This window comes from Hyla sarda, unplaced genomic scaffold (assembly GCF_029499605.1).
Source record: "Hyla sarda isolate aHylSar1 unplaced genomic scaffold, aHylSar1.hap1 scaffold_515, whole genome shotgun sequence".
Taxonomy (NCBI): Eukaryota; Metazoa; Chordata; class Amphibia; order Anura; family Hylidae; genus Hyla; species Hyla sarda.
Window position 1 is genome coordinate 1 of NW_026610526.1, and position 15,697 is coordinate 15,697.

The window sequence follows — 15,697 nt, forward strand, 5'->3', positions numbered from 1 at the left end:
CTTACAGCTTCCCGTGGGTGTTGGTTTGATACCGTTTGGGGACAGCCAAGGAGGCATCTGCAGGCAACAAAGGTAGGTGTGTGCTTGTGTGTGTGTTTCCTATGCAGATCCTAAGCCCAGTGTCACATGCAAGTAGGAGGAGTAAGAAGGGTTCCTGGCAAATCCGGGTTATGGATTGCATTTAAAAAGGCCCCGTGGGAGTGCAATGGGCCCCTGTCTTGCTGCTTAGCAATAATGGTATGGGTTTAGGTTCTGCTGTGTGTACTGGTGGTTGACTGCCCCCCAGCCCAGAGTGTGCATGGAAAATTGTCTGGCAGCCTCCCTGACAGCAAGCAGTGATAGTGCCCATGAAGGGGACCTTGTTGGGCCCGCCCCTTTCACGGTTATCGCTTCTCGGCCTTTTGGCTAAGATCAAGTGTAGTATCTGTTCTTATCAGTTTAATATCTGATACGTCCCCTATCTGGGGACCATATATTAAATGGATTTTTGAGAACGGGGGCCGATTTCGAAGCTTGCTTCCGTCGCCCTATGCATTGACCCGATATGGCAGTATCTTCGGGTACAGTGCACCACCCCCTTACAGGGTTAAAAAGAAAGATTCCTACTTTCATTGCTACCTGCTTGCTGGCTAGCCAGCTAGCCAGCCCTGTGGGCCTTGCTGCTGCTGCAGCCAAAAAACAAAAGGTGGTGCTGCTGCTGCTTCTGCTGCTTCTGCTTCTGCTTGTGTCTGGCCCCTGTTGGAGCGTCCAGGCACAGGACTTCTGCTGCTGCTGACTAAATGGCCTCCTTAATTGGATCATTTGAGTAGCCAGCACACCTGTGCAGGTAGGGCATGACATGATAGGCAGCTGCCTTGATAGCGGGTGGGTGCTGAATGTTCCTAATTGACAAAATAAGATTAATGCTTATGAAGAAATATAAAATCTCATCCCTTCCCCAATATCGCGCCACACCCCTACCCCTTAATTCCCTGGTTGAACTTGATGGACATATGTCTTTTTTCGACCGTACTAACTATGTAACTATGTAACATAACATGGGGGGGGGGGGTCTCCTGGCTGTTCACACAGGTGTGTCATTGCTGTACATTGACCATGCATTGCTTCTGTGGTATTGCAAAGGCAAAGACAAATGCTTCCAGCCATCCATTGCACTAATGGATTGGTCATCAGCTGGCTGTCTATGTCCCGCATCAATATAGACCAAAGTACAGAGGGTTAGGCTATGCTATTGTGCACCTACCTGATGCATCAGAAGGTGCGAGGCCCTTGCTAAATTCTGTGCACAGACTTTGAGATCTATGCTTTAGACTGTATCTAAACCTGCTCCAACATGGACTGACATTCTGGCCTACTTTCAGCCGATGCGACTTGTCTGTCGCTGAACAGTCGCTTTTTATGTATTCAGCACCTATGTATAATGTTGTAAAAATGCTCTAGAAGCTAAAGTCGCAGAAATGTCACACATATTTGGCCTGCAACTTTCTGTGCGACAAATTCAGACAGGAAAAATCAGTATAAATCCTTAGAAAATTATCCCCCAGTGTCTCCATCTGCTGGCGGTATTGAATAAGCATTGCTGCACTGATGGGGTATGCATTAGACGAAAAAAAAGAAGAAAAAGAAGAATAATACGCCCAGAAAAGAGGCGAAAAGGAGAAAAACGTAAAAAAACGTGAAAAAAAAGTAAGAGGAAGAGAAGGGAAAAAAAGGTGGAAATGGGTTTAAAAGTGATTTCGGCGGAGAAATATATATATATATATATATATATATATATATATATATATATATGCGCACACACACACATAGATATAAACGTATTCTCCGTTGAGATATTGCAGCCGCTGCTGTGTCCAGGCCCAGGAGCCTTAGCACTGTGCTGTGATGTCACTCAATACCACTGACATCACTAGGTGTAAACAACATCTCTCCTTTGCTGTGTATGTGACTATGGAGCTGTTTGGTGATGTCGTCTATTACGGCCTTCATAGAAGCAACAGGAGATTGTTGCATCCATCTTGAACCCTCAGAACTACAGTGCTATGATGTCACTCACTTCCACAGGCCTTGCAGAGTGTAAACAACAACAACCCAGCTTTGTTGTGTATGTAACCATAGGGATTTGTGATGTCACCTAGAACCTTCACAGCAGCGACAGCTTTATGAGGAGCATCAGCACTGCTCTGCCTGAGCAGAACCATCACCGCCATAGGTTGTCAAATAACCCGGATTTAACCCACACAGGTAAGTCCAATGGGGTGCAGGCATGTCCTCTATGCTTACAGCTTCCCGTGGGTGTTGGTTTGATACCGTTTGGGGACAGCCAAGGAGGCATCTGCAGGCAACAAAGGTAGGTGTGTGCTTGTGTGTGTGTTTCCTATGCAGATCCTAAGCCCAGTGTCACATGCAAGTAGGAGGAGTAAGAAGGGTTCCTGGCAAATCCGGGTTATGGATTGCATTTAAAAAGGCCCCGTGGGAGTGCAATGGGCCCCTGTCTTGCTGCTTAGCAATAATGGTATGGGTTTAGGTTCTGCTGTGTGTACTGGTGGTTGACTGCCCCCCAGCCCAGAGTGTGCATGGAAAATTGTCTGGCAGCCTCCCTGACAGCAAGCAGTGATAGTGCCCATGAAGGGGACCTTGTTGGGCCCGCCCCTTTCACGGTTATCGCTTCTCGGCCTTTTGGCTAAGATCAAGTGTAGTATCTGTTCTTATCAGTTTAATATCTGATACGTCCCCTATCTGGGGACCATATATTAAATGGATTTTTGAGAACGGGGGCCGATTTCGAAGCTTGCTTCCGTCGCCCTATGCATTGACCCGATATGGCAGTATCTTCGGGTACAGTGCACCACCCCCTTACAGGGTTAAAAAGAAAGATTCCTACTTTCATTGCTACCTGCTTGCTGGCTAGCCAGCTAGCCAGCCCTGTGGGCCTTGCTGCTGCTGCAGCCAAAAAACAAAAGGTGGTGCTGCTGCTGCTTCTGCTGCTTCTGCTTCTGCTTGTGTCTGGCCCCTGTTGGAGCGTCCAGGCACAGGACTTCTGCTGCTGCTGACTAAATGGCCTCCTTAATTGGATCATTTGAGTAGCCAGCACACCTGTGCAGGTAGGGCATGACATGATAGGCAGCTGCCTTGATAGCGGGTGGGTGCTGAATGTTCCTAATTGACAAAATAAGATTAATGCTTATGAAGAAATATAAAATCTCATCCCTTCCCCAATATCGCGCCACACCCCTACCCCTTAATTCCCTGGTTGAACTTGATGGACATATGTCTTTTTTCGACCGTACTAACTATGTAACTATGTAACATAACATGGGGGGGGGGGGTCTCCTGGCTGTTCACACAGGTGTGTCATTGCTGTACATTGACCATGCATTGCTTCTGTGGTATTGCAAAGGCAAAGACAAATGCTTCCAGCCATCCATTGCACTAATGGATTGGTCATCAGCTGGCTGTCTATGTCCCGCATCAATATAGACCAAAGTACAGAGGGTTAGGCTATGCTATTGTGCACCTACCTGATGCATCAGAAGGTGCAAGGCCCTTGCTAAATTCTGTGCACAGACTTTGAGATCTATGCTTTAGACTGTATCTAAACCTGCTCCAACATGGACTGACATTCTGGCCTACTTTCAGCCGATGCGACTTGTCTGTCGCTGAACAGTCGCTTTTTATGTATTCAGCACCTATGTATAATGTTGTAAAAATGCTCTAGAAGCTAAAGTCGCAGAAATGTCACACATATTTGGCCTGCAACTTTCTGTGCGACAAATTCAGACAGGAAAAATCAGTATAAATCCTTAGAAAATTATCCCCCAGTGTCTCCATCTGCTGGCGGTATTGAATAAGCATTGCTGCACTGATGGGGTATGCATTAGACGAAAAAAAAGAAGAAAAAGAAGAATAATACGCCCAGAAAAGAGGCGAAAAGGAGAAAAACGTAAAAAAACGTGAAAAAAAAGTAAGAGGAAGAGAAGGGAAAAAAAGGTGGAAATGGGTTTAAAAGTGATTTCGGCGGAGAAATATATATATATATATATATATATATATATATATATATATGCGCACACACACACATAGATATAAACGTATTCTCCGTTGAGATATTGCAGCCGCTGCTGTGTCCAGGCCCAGGAGCCTTAGCACTGTGCTGTGATGTCACTCAATACCACTGACATCACTAGGTGTAAACAACATCTCTCCTTTGCTGTGTATGTGACTATGGAGCTGTTTGGTGATGTCGTCTATTACGGCCTTCATAGAAGCAACAGGAGATTGTTGCATCCATCTTGAACCCTCAGAACTACAGTGCTATGATGTCACTCACTTCCACAGGCCTTGCAGAGTGTAAACAACAACAACCCAGCTTTGTTGTGTATGTAACCATAGGGATTTGTGATGTCACCTAGAACCTTCACAGCAGCGACAGCTTTATGAGGAGCATCAGCACTGCTCTGCCTGAGCAGAACCATCACCGCCATAGGTTGTCAAATAACCCGGATTTAACCCACACAGGTAAGTCCAATGGGGTGCAGGCATGTCCTCTATGCTTACAGCTTCCCGTGGGTGTTGGTTTGATACCGTTTGGGGACAGCCAAGGAGGCATCTGCAGGCAACAAAGGTAGGTGTGTGCTTGTGTGTGTGTTTCCTATGCAGATCCTAAGCCCAGTGTCACATGCAAGTAGGAGGAGTAAGAAGGGTTCCTGGCAAATCCGGGTTATGGATTGCATTTAAAAAGGCCCCGTGGGAGTGCAATGGGCCCCTGTCTTGCTGCTTAGCAATAATGGTATGGGTTTAGGTTCTGCTGTGTGTACTGGTGGTTGACTGCCCCCCAGCCCAGAGTGTGCATGGAAAATTGTCTGGCAGCCTCCCTGACAGCAAGCAGTGATAGTGCCCATGAAGGGGACCTTGTTGGGCCCGCCCCTTTCACGGTTATCGCTTCTCGGCCTTTTGGCTAAGATCAAGTGTAGTATCTGTTCTTATCAGTTTAATATCTGATACGTCCCCTATCTGGGGACCATATATTAAATGGATTTTTGAGAACGGGGGCCGATTTCGAAGCTTGCTTCCGTCGCCCTATGCATTGACCCGATATGGCAGTATCTTCGGGTACAGTGCACCACCCCCTTACAGGGTTAAAAAGAAAGATTCCTACTTTCATTGCTACCTGCTTGCTGGCTAGCCAGCTAGCCAGCCCTGTGGGCCTTGCTGCTGCTGCAGCCAAAAAACAAAAGGTGGTGCTGCTGCTGCTTCTGCTGCTTCTGCTTCTGCTTGTGTCTGGCCCCTGTTGGAGCGTCCAGGCACAGGACTTCTGCTGCTGCTGACTAAATGGCCTCCTTAATTGGATCATTTGAGTAGCCAGCACACCTGTGCAGGTAGGGCATGACATGATAGGCAGCTGCCTTGATAGCGGGTGGGTGCTGAATGTTCCTAATTGACAAAATAAGATTAATGCTTATGAAGAAATATAAAATCTCATCCCTTCCCCAATATCGCGCCACACCCCTACCCCTTAATTCCCTGGTTGAACTTGATGGACATATGTCTTTTTTCGACCGTACTAACTATGTAACTATGTAACATAACATGGGGGGGGGGGTCTCCTGGCTGTTCACACAGGTGTGTCATTGCTGTACATTGACCATGCATTGCTTCTGTGGTATTGCAAAGGCAAAGACAAATGCTTCCAGCCATCCATTGCACTAATGGATTGGTCATCAGCTGGCTGTCTATGTCCCGCATCAATATAGACCAAAGTACAGAGGGTTAGGCTATGCTATTGTGCACCTACCTGATGCATCAGAAGGTGCGAGGCCCTTGCTAAATTCTGTGCACAGACTTTGAGATCTATGCTTTAGACTGTATCTAAACCTGCTCCAACATGGACTGACATTCTGGCCTACTTTCAGCCGATGCGACTTGTCTGTCGCTGAACAGTCGCTTTTTATGTATTCAGCACCTATGTATAATGTTGTAAAAATGCTCTAGAAGCTAAAGTCGCAGAAATGTCACACATATTTGGCCTGCAACTTTCTGTGCGACAAATTCAGACAGGAAAAATCAGTATAAATCCTTAGAAAATTATCCCCCAGTGTCTCCATCTGCTGGCGGTATTGAAAAAGCATTGCTGCACTGATGGGGTATGCATTAGACGAAAAAAAAGAAGAAAAAGAAGAATAATACGCCCAGAAAAGAGGCGAAAAGGAGAAAAACGTAAAAAAACGTGAAAAAAAAGTAAGAGGAAGAGAAGGGAAAAAAAGGTGGAAATGGGTTTAAAAGTGATTTCGGCGGAGAAATATATATATATATATATATATATATATATATATATATATATATATATGCGCACACACACACATAGATATAAACGTATTCTCCGTTGAGATATTGCAGCCGCTGCTGTGTCCAGGCCCAGGAGCCTTAGCACTGTGCTGTGATGTCACTCAATACCACTGACATCACTAGGTGTAAACAACATCTCTCCTTTGCTGTGTATGTGACTATGGAGCTGTTTGGTGATGTCGTCTATTATGGCCTTCATAGAAGCAACAGGAGATTGTTGCATCCATCTTGAACCCTCAGAACTACAGTGCTATGATGTCACTCACTTCCACAGGCCTTGCAGAGTGTAAACAACAACAACCCAGCTTTGTTGTGTATGTAACCATAGGGATTTGTGATGTCACCTAGAACCTTCACAGCAGCGACAGCTTTATGAGGAGCATCAGCACTGCTCTGCCTGAGCAGAACCATCACCGCCATAGGTTGTCAAATAACCCGGATTTAACCCACACAGGTAAGTCCAATGGGGTGCAGGCATGTCCTCTATGCTTACAGCTTCCCGTGGGTGTTGGTTTGATACCGTTTGGGGACAGCCAAGGAGGCATCTGCAGGCAACAAAGGTAGGTGTGTGCTTGTGTGTGTGTTTCCTATGCAGATCCTAAGCCCAGTGTCACATGCAAGTAGGAGGAGTAAGAAGGGTTCCTGGCAAATCCGGGTTATGGATTGCATTTAAAAAGGCCCCGTGGGAGTGCAATGGGCCCCTGTCTTGCTGCTTAGCAATAATGGTATGGGTTTAGGTTCTGCTGTGTGTACTGGTGGTTGACTGCCCCCCAGCCCAGAGTGTGCATGGAAAATTGTCTGGCAGCCTCCCTGACAGCAAGCAGTGATAGTGCCCATGAAGGGGACCTTGTTGGGCCCGCCCCTTTCACGGTTATCGCTTCTCGGCCTTTTGGCTAAGATCAAGTGTAGTATCTGTTCTTATCAGTTTAATATCTGATACGTCCCCTATCTGGGGACCATATATTAAATGGATTTTTGAGAACGGGGGCCGATTTCGAAGCTTGCTTCCGTCGCCCTATGCATTGACCCGATATGGCAGTATCTTCGGGTACAGTGCACCACCCCCTTACAGGGTTAAAAAGAAAGATTCCTACTTTCATTGCTACCTGCTTGCTGGCTAGCCAGCTAGCCAGCCCTGTGGGCCTTGCTGCTGCTGCAGCCAAAAAACAAAAGGTGGTGCTGCTGCTGCTTCTGCTGCTTCTGCTTCTGCTTGTGTCTGGCCCCTGTTGGAGCGTCCAGGCACAGGACTTCTGCTGCTGCTGACTAAATGGCCTCCTTAATTGGATCATTTGAGTAGCCAGCACACCTGTGCAGGTAGGGCATGACATGATAGGCAGCTGCCTTGATAGCGGGTGGGTGCTGAATGTTCCTAATTGACAAAATAAGATTAATGCTTATGAAGAAATATAAAATCTCATCCCTTCCCCAATATCGCGCCACACCCCTACCCCTTAATTCCCTGGTTGAACTTGATGGACATATGTCTTTTTTCGACCGTACTAACTATGTAACTATGTAACATAACATGGGGGGGGGGGTCTCCTGGCTGTTCACACAGGTGTGTCATTGCTGTACATTGACCATGCATTGCTTCTGTGGTATTGCAAAGGCAAAGACAAATGCTTCCAGCCATCCATTGCACTAATGGATTGGTCATCAGCTGGCTGTCTATGTCCCGCATCAATATAGACCAAAGTACAGAGGGTTAGGCTATGCTATTGTGCACCTACCTGATGCATCAGAAGGTGCGAGGCCCTTGCTAAATTCTGTGCACAGACTTTGAGATCTATGCTTTAGACTGTATCTAAACCTGCTCCAACATGGACTGACATTCTGGCCTACTTTCAGCCGATGCGACTTGTCTGTCGCTGAACAGTCGCTTTTTATGTATTCAGCACCTATGTATAATGTTGTAAAAATGCTCTAGAAGCTAAAGTCGCAGAAATGTCACACATATTTGGCCTGCAACTTTCTGTGCGACAAATTCAGACAGGAAAAATCAGTATAAATCCTTAGAAAATTATCCCCCAGTGTCTCCATCTGCTGGCGGTATTGAATAAGCATTGCTGCACTGATGGGGTATGCATTAGACGAAAAAAAAGAAGAAAAAGAAGAATAATACGCCCAGAAAAGAGGCGAAAAGGAGAAAAACGTAAAAAAACGTGAAAAAAAAGTAAGAGGAAGAGAAGGGAAAAAAAGGTGGAAATGGGTTTAAAAGTGATTTCGGCGGAGAAATATATATATATATATATATATATATATATATATATATATATATATGCGCACACACACACATAGATATAAACGTATTCTCCGTTGAGATATTGCAGCCGCTGCTGTGTCCAGGCCCAGGAGCCTTAGCACTGTGCTGTGATGTCACTCAATACCACTGACATCACTAGGTGTAAACAACATCTCTCCTTTGCTGTGTATGTGACTATGGAGCTGTTTGGTGATGTCGTCTATTACGGCCTTCATAGAAGCAACAGGAGATTGTTGCATCCATCTTGAACCCTCAGAACTACAGTGCTATGATGTCACTCACTTCCACAGGCCTTGCAGAGTGTAAACAACAACAACCCAGCTTTGTTGTGTATGTAACCATAGGGATTTGTGATGTCACCTAGAACCTTCACAGCAGCGACAGCTTTATGAGGAGCATCAGCACTGCTCTGCCTGAGCAGAACCATCACCGCCATAGGTTGTCAAATAACCCGGATTTAACCCACACAGGTAAGTCCAATGGGGTGCAGGCATGTCCTCTATGCTTACAGCTTCCCGTGGGTGTTGGTTTGATACCGTTTGGGGACAGCCAAGGAGGCATCTGCAGGCAACAAAGGTAGGTGTGTGCTTGTGTGTGTGTTTCCTATGCAGATCCTAAGCCCAGTGTCACATGCAAGTAGGAGGAGTAAGAAGGGTTCCTGGCAAATCCGGGTTATGGATTGCATTTAAAAAGGCCCCGTGGGAGTGCAATGGGCCCCTGTCTTGCTGCTTAGCAATAATGGTATGGGTTTAGGTTCTGCTGTGTGTACTGGTGGTTGACTGCCCCCCAGCCCAGAGTGTGCATGGAAAATTGTCTGGCAGCCTCCCTGACAGCAAGCAGTGATAGTGCCCATGAAGGGGACCTTGTTGGGCCCGCCCCTTTCACGGTTATCGCTTCTCGGCCTTTTGGCTAAGATCAAGTGTAGTATCTGTTCTTATCAGTTTAATATCTGATACGTCCCCTATCTGGGGACCATATATTAAATGGATTTTTGAGAACGGGGGCCGATTTCGAAGCTTGCTTCCGTCGCCCTATGCATTGACCCGATATGGCAGTATCTTCGGGTACAGTGCACCACCCCCTTACAGGGTTAAAAAGAAAGATTCCTACTTTCATTGCTACCTGCTTGCTGGCTAGCCAGCTAGCCAGCCCTGTGGGCCTTGCTGCTGCTGCAGCCAAAAAACAAAAGGTGGTGCTGCTGCTGCTTCTGCTGCTTCTGCTTCTGCTTGTGTCTGGCCCCTGTTGGAGCGTCCAGGCACAGGACTTCTGCTGCTGCTGACTAAATGGCCTCCTTAATTGGATCATTTGAGTAGCCAGCACACCTGTGCAGGTAGGGCATGACATGATAGGCAGCTGCCTTGATAGCGGGTGGGTGCTGAATGTTCCTAATTGACAAAATAAGATTAATGCTTATGAAGAAATATAAAATCTCATCCCTTCCCCAATATCGCGCCACACCCCTACCCCTTAATTCCCTGGTTGAACTTGATGGACATATGTCTTTTTTCGACCGTACTAACTATGTAACTATGTAACATAACATGGGGGGGGGGTCTCCTGGCTGTTCACACAGGTGTGTCATTGCTGTACATTGACCATGCATTGCTTCTGTGGTATTGCAAAGGCAAAGACAAATGCTTCCAGCCATCCATTGCACTAATGGATTGGTCATCAGCTGGCTGTCTATGTCCCGCATCAATATAGACCAAAGTACAGAGGGTTAGGCTATGCTATTGTGCACCTACCTGATGCATCAGAAGGTGCGAGGCCCTTGCTAAATTCTGTGCACAGACTTTGAGATCTATGCTTTAGACTGTATCTAAACCTGCTCCAACATGGACTGACATTCTGGCCTACTTTCAGCCGATGCGACTTGTCTGTCGCTGAACAGTCGCTTTTTATGTATTCAGCACCTATGTATAATGTTGTAAAAATGCTCTAGAAGCTAAAGTCGCAGAAATGTCACACATATTTGGCCTGCGACTTTCTGTGCGACAAATTCAGACAGGAAAAATCAGTATAAATCCTTAGAAAATTATCCCCCAGTGTCTCCATCTGCTGGCGGTATTGAATAAGCATTGCTGCACTGATGGGGTATGCATTAGACGAAAAAAAAGAAGAAAAAGAAGAATAATACGCCCAGAAAAGAGGCGAAAAGGAGAAAAACGTAAAAAAACGTGAAAAAAAAGTAAGAGGAAGAGAAGGGAAAAAAAGGTGGAAATGGGTTTAAAAGTGATTTCGGCGGAGAAATATATATATATATATATATATATATATATATATATATATATATGCGCACACACACACATAGATATAAACGTATTCTCCGTTGAGATATTGCAGCCGCTGCTGTGTCCAGGCCCAGGAGCCTTAGCACTGTGCTGTGATGTCACTCAATACCACTGACATCACTAGGTGTAAACAACATCTCTCCTTTGCTGTGTATGTGACTATGGAGCTGTTTGGTGATGTCGTCTATTACGGCCTTCATAGAAGCAACAGGAGATTGTTGCATCCATCTTGAACCCTCAGAACTACAGTGCTATGATGTCACTCACTTCCACAGGCCTTGCAGAGTGTAAACAACAACAACCCAGCTTTGTTGTGTATGTAACCATAGGGATTTGTGATGTCACCTAGAACCTTCACAGCAGCGACAGCTTTATGAGGAGCATCAGCACTGCTCTGCCTGAGCAGAACCATCACCGCCATAGGTTGTCAAATAACCCGGATTTAACCCACACAGGTAAGTCCAATGGGGTGCAGGCATGTCCTCTATGCTTACAGCTTCCCGTGGGTGTTGGTTTGATACCGTTTGGGGACAGCCAAGGAGGCATCTGCAGGCAACAAAGGTAGGTGTGTGCTTGTGTGTGTGTTTCCTATGCAGATCCTAAGCCCAGTGTCACATGCAAGTAGGAGGAGTAAGAAGGGTTCCTGGCAAATCCGGGTTATGGATTGCATTTAAAAAGGCCCCGTGGGAGTGCAATGGGCCCCTGTCTTGCTGCTTAGCAATAATGGTATGGGTTTAGGTTCTGCTGTGTGTACTGGTGGTTGACTGCCCCCCAGCCCAGAGTGTGCATGGAAAATTGTCTGGCAGCCTCCCTGACAGCAAGCAGTGATAGTGCCCATGAAGGGGACCTTGTTGGGCCCGCCCCTTTCACGGTTATCGCTTCTCGGCCTTTTGGCTAAGATCAAGTGTAGTATCTGTTCTTATCAGTTTAATATCTGATACGTCCCCTATCTGGGGACCATATATTAAATGGATTTTTGAGAACGGGGGCCGATTTCGAAGCTTGCTTCCGTCGCCCTATGCATTGACCCGATATGGCAGTATCTTCGGGTACAGTGCACCACCCCCTTACAGGGTTAAAAAGAAAGATTCCTACTTTCATTGCTACCTGCTTGCTGGCTAGCCAGCTAGCCAGCCCTGTGGGCCTTGCTGCTGCTGCAGCCAAAAAACAAAAGGTGGTGCTGCTGCTGCTTCTGCTGCTTCTGCTTGTGTCTGGCCCCTGTTGGAGCGTCCAGGCACAGGACTTCTGCTGCTGCTGACTAAATGGCCTCCTTAATTGGATCATTTGAGTAGCCAGCACACCTGTGCAGGTAGGGCATGACATGATAGGCAGCTGCCTTGATAGCGGGTGGGTGCTGAATGTTCCTAATTGACAAAATAAGATTAATGCTTATGAAGAAATATAAAATCTCATCCCTTCCCCAATATCGCGCCACACCCCTACCCCTTAATTCCCTGGTTGAACTTGATGGACATATGTCTTTTTTCGACCGTACTAACTATGTAACTATGTAACATAACATGGGGGGGGGGGGGTCTCCTGGCTGTTCACACAGGTGTGTCATTGCTGTACATTGACCATGCATTGCTTCTGTGGTATTGCAAAGGCAAAGACAAATGCTTCCAGCCATCCATTGCACTAATGGATTGGTCATCAGCTGGCTGTCTATGTCCCGCATCAATATAGACCAAAGTACAGAGGGTTAGGCTATGCTATTGTGCACCTACCTGATGCATCAGAAGGTGCGAGGCCCTTGCTAAATTCTGTGCACAGACTTTGAGATCTATGCTTTAGACTGTATCTAAACCTGCTCCAACATGGACTGACATTCTGGCCTACTTTCAGCCGATGCGACTTGTCTGTCGCTGAACAGTCGCTTTTTATGTATTCAGCACCTATGTATAATGTTGTAAAAATGCTCTAGAAGCTAAAGTCGCAGAAATGTCACACATATTTGGCCTGCAACTTTCTGTGCGACAAATTCAGACAGGAAAAATCAGTATAAATCCTTAGAAAATTATCCCCCAGTGTCTCCATCTGCTGGCGGTATTGAATAAGCATTGCTGCACTGATGGGGTATGCATTAGACGAAAAAAAAGAAGAAAAAGAAGAATAATACGCCCAGAAAAGAGGCGAAAAGGAGAAAAACGTAAAAAAACGTGAAAAAAAAGTAAGAGGAAGAGAAGGGAAAAAAAGGTGGAAATGGGTTTAAAAGTGATTTCGGCGGAGAAATATATATATATATATATATATATATATATATATATATATATATATATGCGCACACACACACATAGATATAAACGTATTCTCCGTTGAGATATTGCAGCCGCTGCTGTGTCCAGGCCCAGGAGCCTTAGCACTGTGCTGTGATGTCACTCAATACCACTGACATCACTAGGTGTAAACAACATCTCTCCTTTGCTGTGTATGTGACTATGGAGCTGTTTGGTGATGTCGTCTATTACGGCCTTCATAGAAGCAACAGGAGATTGTTGCATCCATCTTGAACCCTCAGAACTACAGTGCTATGATGTCACTCACTTCCACAGGCCTTGCAGAGTGTAAACAACAACAACCCAGCTTTGTTGTGTATGTAACCATAGGGATTTGTGATGTCACCTAGAACCTTCACAGCAGCGACAGCTTTATGAGGAGCATCAGCACTGCTCTGCCTGAGCAGAACCATCACCGCCATAGGTTGTCAAATAACCCGGATTTAACCCACACAGGTAAGTCCAATGGGGTGCAGGCATGTCCTCTATGCTTACAGCTTCCCGTGGGTGTTGGTTTGATACCGTTTGGGGACAGCCAAGGAGGCATCTGCAGGCAACAAAGGTAGGTGTGTGCTTGTGTGTGTGTTTCCTATGCAGATCCTAAGCCCAGTGTCACATGCAAGTAGGAGGAGTAAGAAGGGTTCCTGGCAAATCCGGGTTATGGATTGCATTTAAAAAGGCCCCGTGGGAGTGCAATGGGCCCCTGTCTTGCTGCTTAGCAATAATGGTATGGGTTTAGGTTCTGCTGTGTGTACTGGTGGTTGACTGCCCCCCAGCCCAGAGTGTGCATGGAAAATTGTCTGGCAGCCTCCCTGACAGCAAGCAGTGATAGTGCCCATGAAGGGGACCTTGTTGGGCCCGCCCCTTTCACGGTTATCGCTTCTCGGCCTTTTGGCTAAGATCAAGTGTAGTATCTGTTCTTATCAGTTTAATATCTGATACGTCCCCTATCTGGGGACCATATATTAAATGGATTTTTGAGAACGGGGGCCGATTTCGAAGCTTGCTTCCGTCGCCCTATGCATTGACCCGATATGGCAGTATCTTCGGGTACAGTGCACCACCCCCTTACAGGGTTAAAAAGAAAGATTCCTACTTTCATTGCTACCTGCTTGCTGGCTAGCCAGCTAGCCAGCCCTGTGGGCCTTGCTGCTGCTGCAGCCAAAAAACAAAAGGTGGTGCTGCTGCTGCTTCTGCTGCTTCTGCTTCTGCTTGTGTCTGGCCCCTGTTGGAGCGTCCAGGCACAGGACTTCTGCTGCTGCTGACTAAATGGCCTCCTTAATTGGATCATTTGAGTAGCCAGCACACCTGTGCAGGTAGGGCATGACATGATAGGCAGCTGCCTTGATAGCGGGTGGGTGCTGAATGTTCCTAATTGACAAAATAAGATTAATGCTTATGAAGAAATATAAAATCTCATCCCTTCCCCAATATCGCGCCACACCCCTACCCCTTAATTCCCTGGTTGAACTTGATGGACATATGTCTTTTTTCGACCGTACTAACTATGTAACTATGTAACATAACATGGGGGGGGGGGGTCTCCTGGCTGTTCACACAGGTGTGTCATTGCTGTACATTGACCATGCATTGCTTCTGTGGTATTGCAAAGGCAAAGACAAATGCTTCCAGCCATCCATTGCACTAATGGATTGGTCATCAGCTGGCTGTCTATGTCCCGCATCAATATAGACCAAAGTACAGAGGGTTAGGCTATGCTATTGTGCACCTACCTGATGCATCAGAAGGTGCGAGGCCCTTGCTAAATTCTGTGCACAGACTTTGAGATCTATGCTTTAGACTGTATCTAAACCTGCTCCAACATGGACTGACATTCTGGCCTACTTTCAGCCGATGCGACTTGTCTGTCGCTGAACAGTCGCTTTTTATGTATTCAGCACCTATGTATAATGTTGTAAAAATGCTCTAGAAGCTAAAGTCGCAGAAATGTCACACATATTTGGCCTGCAACTTTCTGTGCGACAAATTCAGACAGGAAAAATCAGTATAAATCCTTAGAAAATTATCCCCCAGTGTCTCCATCTGCTGGCGGTATTGAATAAGCATTGCTGCACTGATGGGGTATGCATTAGACGAAAAAAAAGAAGAAAAAGAAGAATAATACGCCCAGAAAAGAGGCGAAAAGGAGAAAAACGTAAAAAAACGTGAAAAAAAAGTAAGAGGAAGAGAAGGGAAAAAAAGGTGGAAATGGGTTTAAAAGTGATTTCGGCGGAGAAATATATATATATATATATATATATATATATATATATATATATATGCGCACACACACACATAGATATAAACGTATTCTCCGTTGAGATATTGCAGCCGCTGCTGTGTCCAGGCCCAGGAGCCTTAGCACTGTGCTGTGATGTCACTCAATACCACTGACATCACTAGGTGTAAACAACATCTCTCCTTTGCTGTGTATGTGACTATGGAGCTGTTTGGTGATGTCGTCTATTACGGCCTTCATAGAAGCAACAGGAGATTGTTGCATCCATCTTGAACCCTCAGAA

At 46.0% G+C, this 15,697-nt stretch overlaps 7 non-coding genes across 7 annotated transcripts; all 7 read left to right on the forward strand.

The window, feature by feature from the left end:
* The first annotated feature begins 385 nt into the window (after window positions 1–385).
* Window positions 386–576, forward strand: LOC130338210 (U2 spliceosomal RNA). Its single transcript, XR_008878946.1, has one exon. It is a non-coding gene; the product is annotated as a U2 spliceosomal RNA (small nuclear RNA).
* A 2,087-nt stretch (window positions 577–2,663) lies between these two features.
* LOC130338223 (U2 spliceosomal RNA) lies at window positions 2,664–2,854 on the forward strand. Its single transcript, XR_008878957.1, has one exon. It is a non-coding gene; the product is annotated as a U2 spliceosomal RNA (small nuclear RNA).
* A 2,083-nt stretch (window positions 2,855–4,937) lies between these two features.
* Window positions 4,938–5,128, forward strand: LOC130338235 (U2 spliceosomal RNA). Its single transcript, XR_008878968.1, has one exon. It is a non-coding gene; the product is annotated as a U2 spliceosomal RNA (small nuclear RNA).
* Window positions 5,129–7,218: 2,090 nt separating this feature from the next.
* On the forward strand, window positions 7,219–7,409 carry LOC130338247 (U2 spliceosomal RNA). Its single transcript, XR_008878979.1, has one exon. It is a non-coding gene; the product is annotated as a U2 spliceosomal RNA (small nuclear RNA).
* Window positions 7,410–9,497: 2,088 nt separating this feature from the next.
* On the forward strand, window positions 9,498–9,688 carry LOC130338159 (U2 spliceosomal RNA). Its single transcript, XR_008878909.1, has one exon. It is a non-coding gene; the product is annotated as a U2 spliceosomal RNA (small nuclear RNA).
* A 2,085-nt stretch (window positions 9,689–11,773) lies between these two features.
* Window positions 11,774–11,964, forward strand: LOC130338171 (U2 spliceosomal RNA). The gene has a single exon (XR_008878920.1). It is a non-coding gene; the product is annotated as a U2 spliceosomal RNA (small nuclear RNA).
* A 2,086-nt stretch (window positions 11,965–14,050) lies between these two features.
* LOC130338183 (U2 spliceosomal RNA) lies at window positions 14,051–14,241 on the forward strand. The gene has a single exon (XR_008878931.1). It is a non-coding gene; the product is annotated as a U2 spliceosomal RNA (small nuclear RNA).
* The last annotated feature ends 1,456 nt before the right edge of the window (window positions 14,242–15,697 follow it).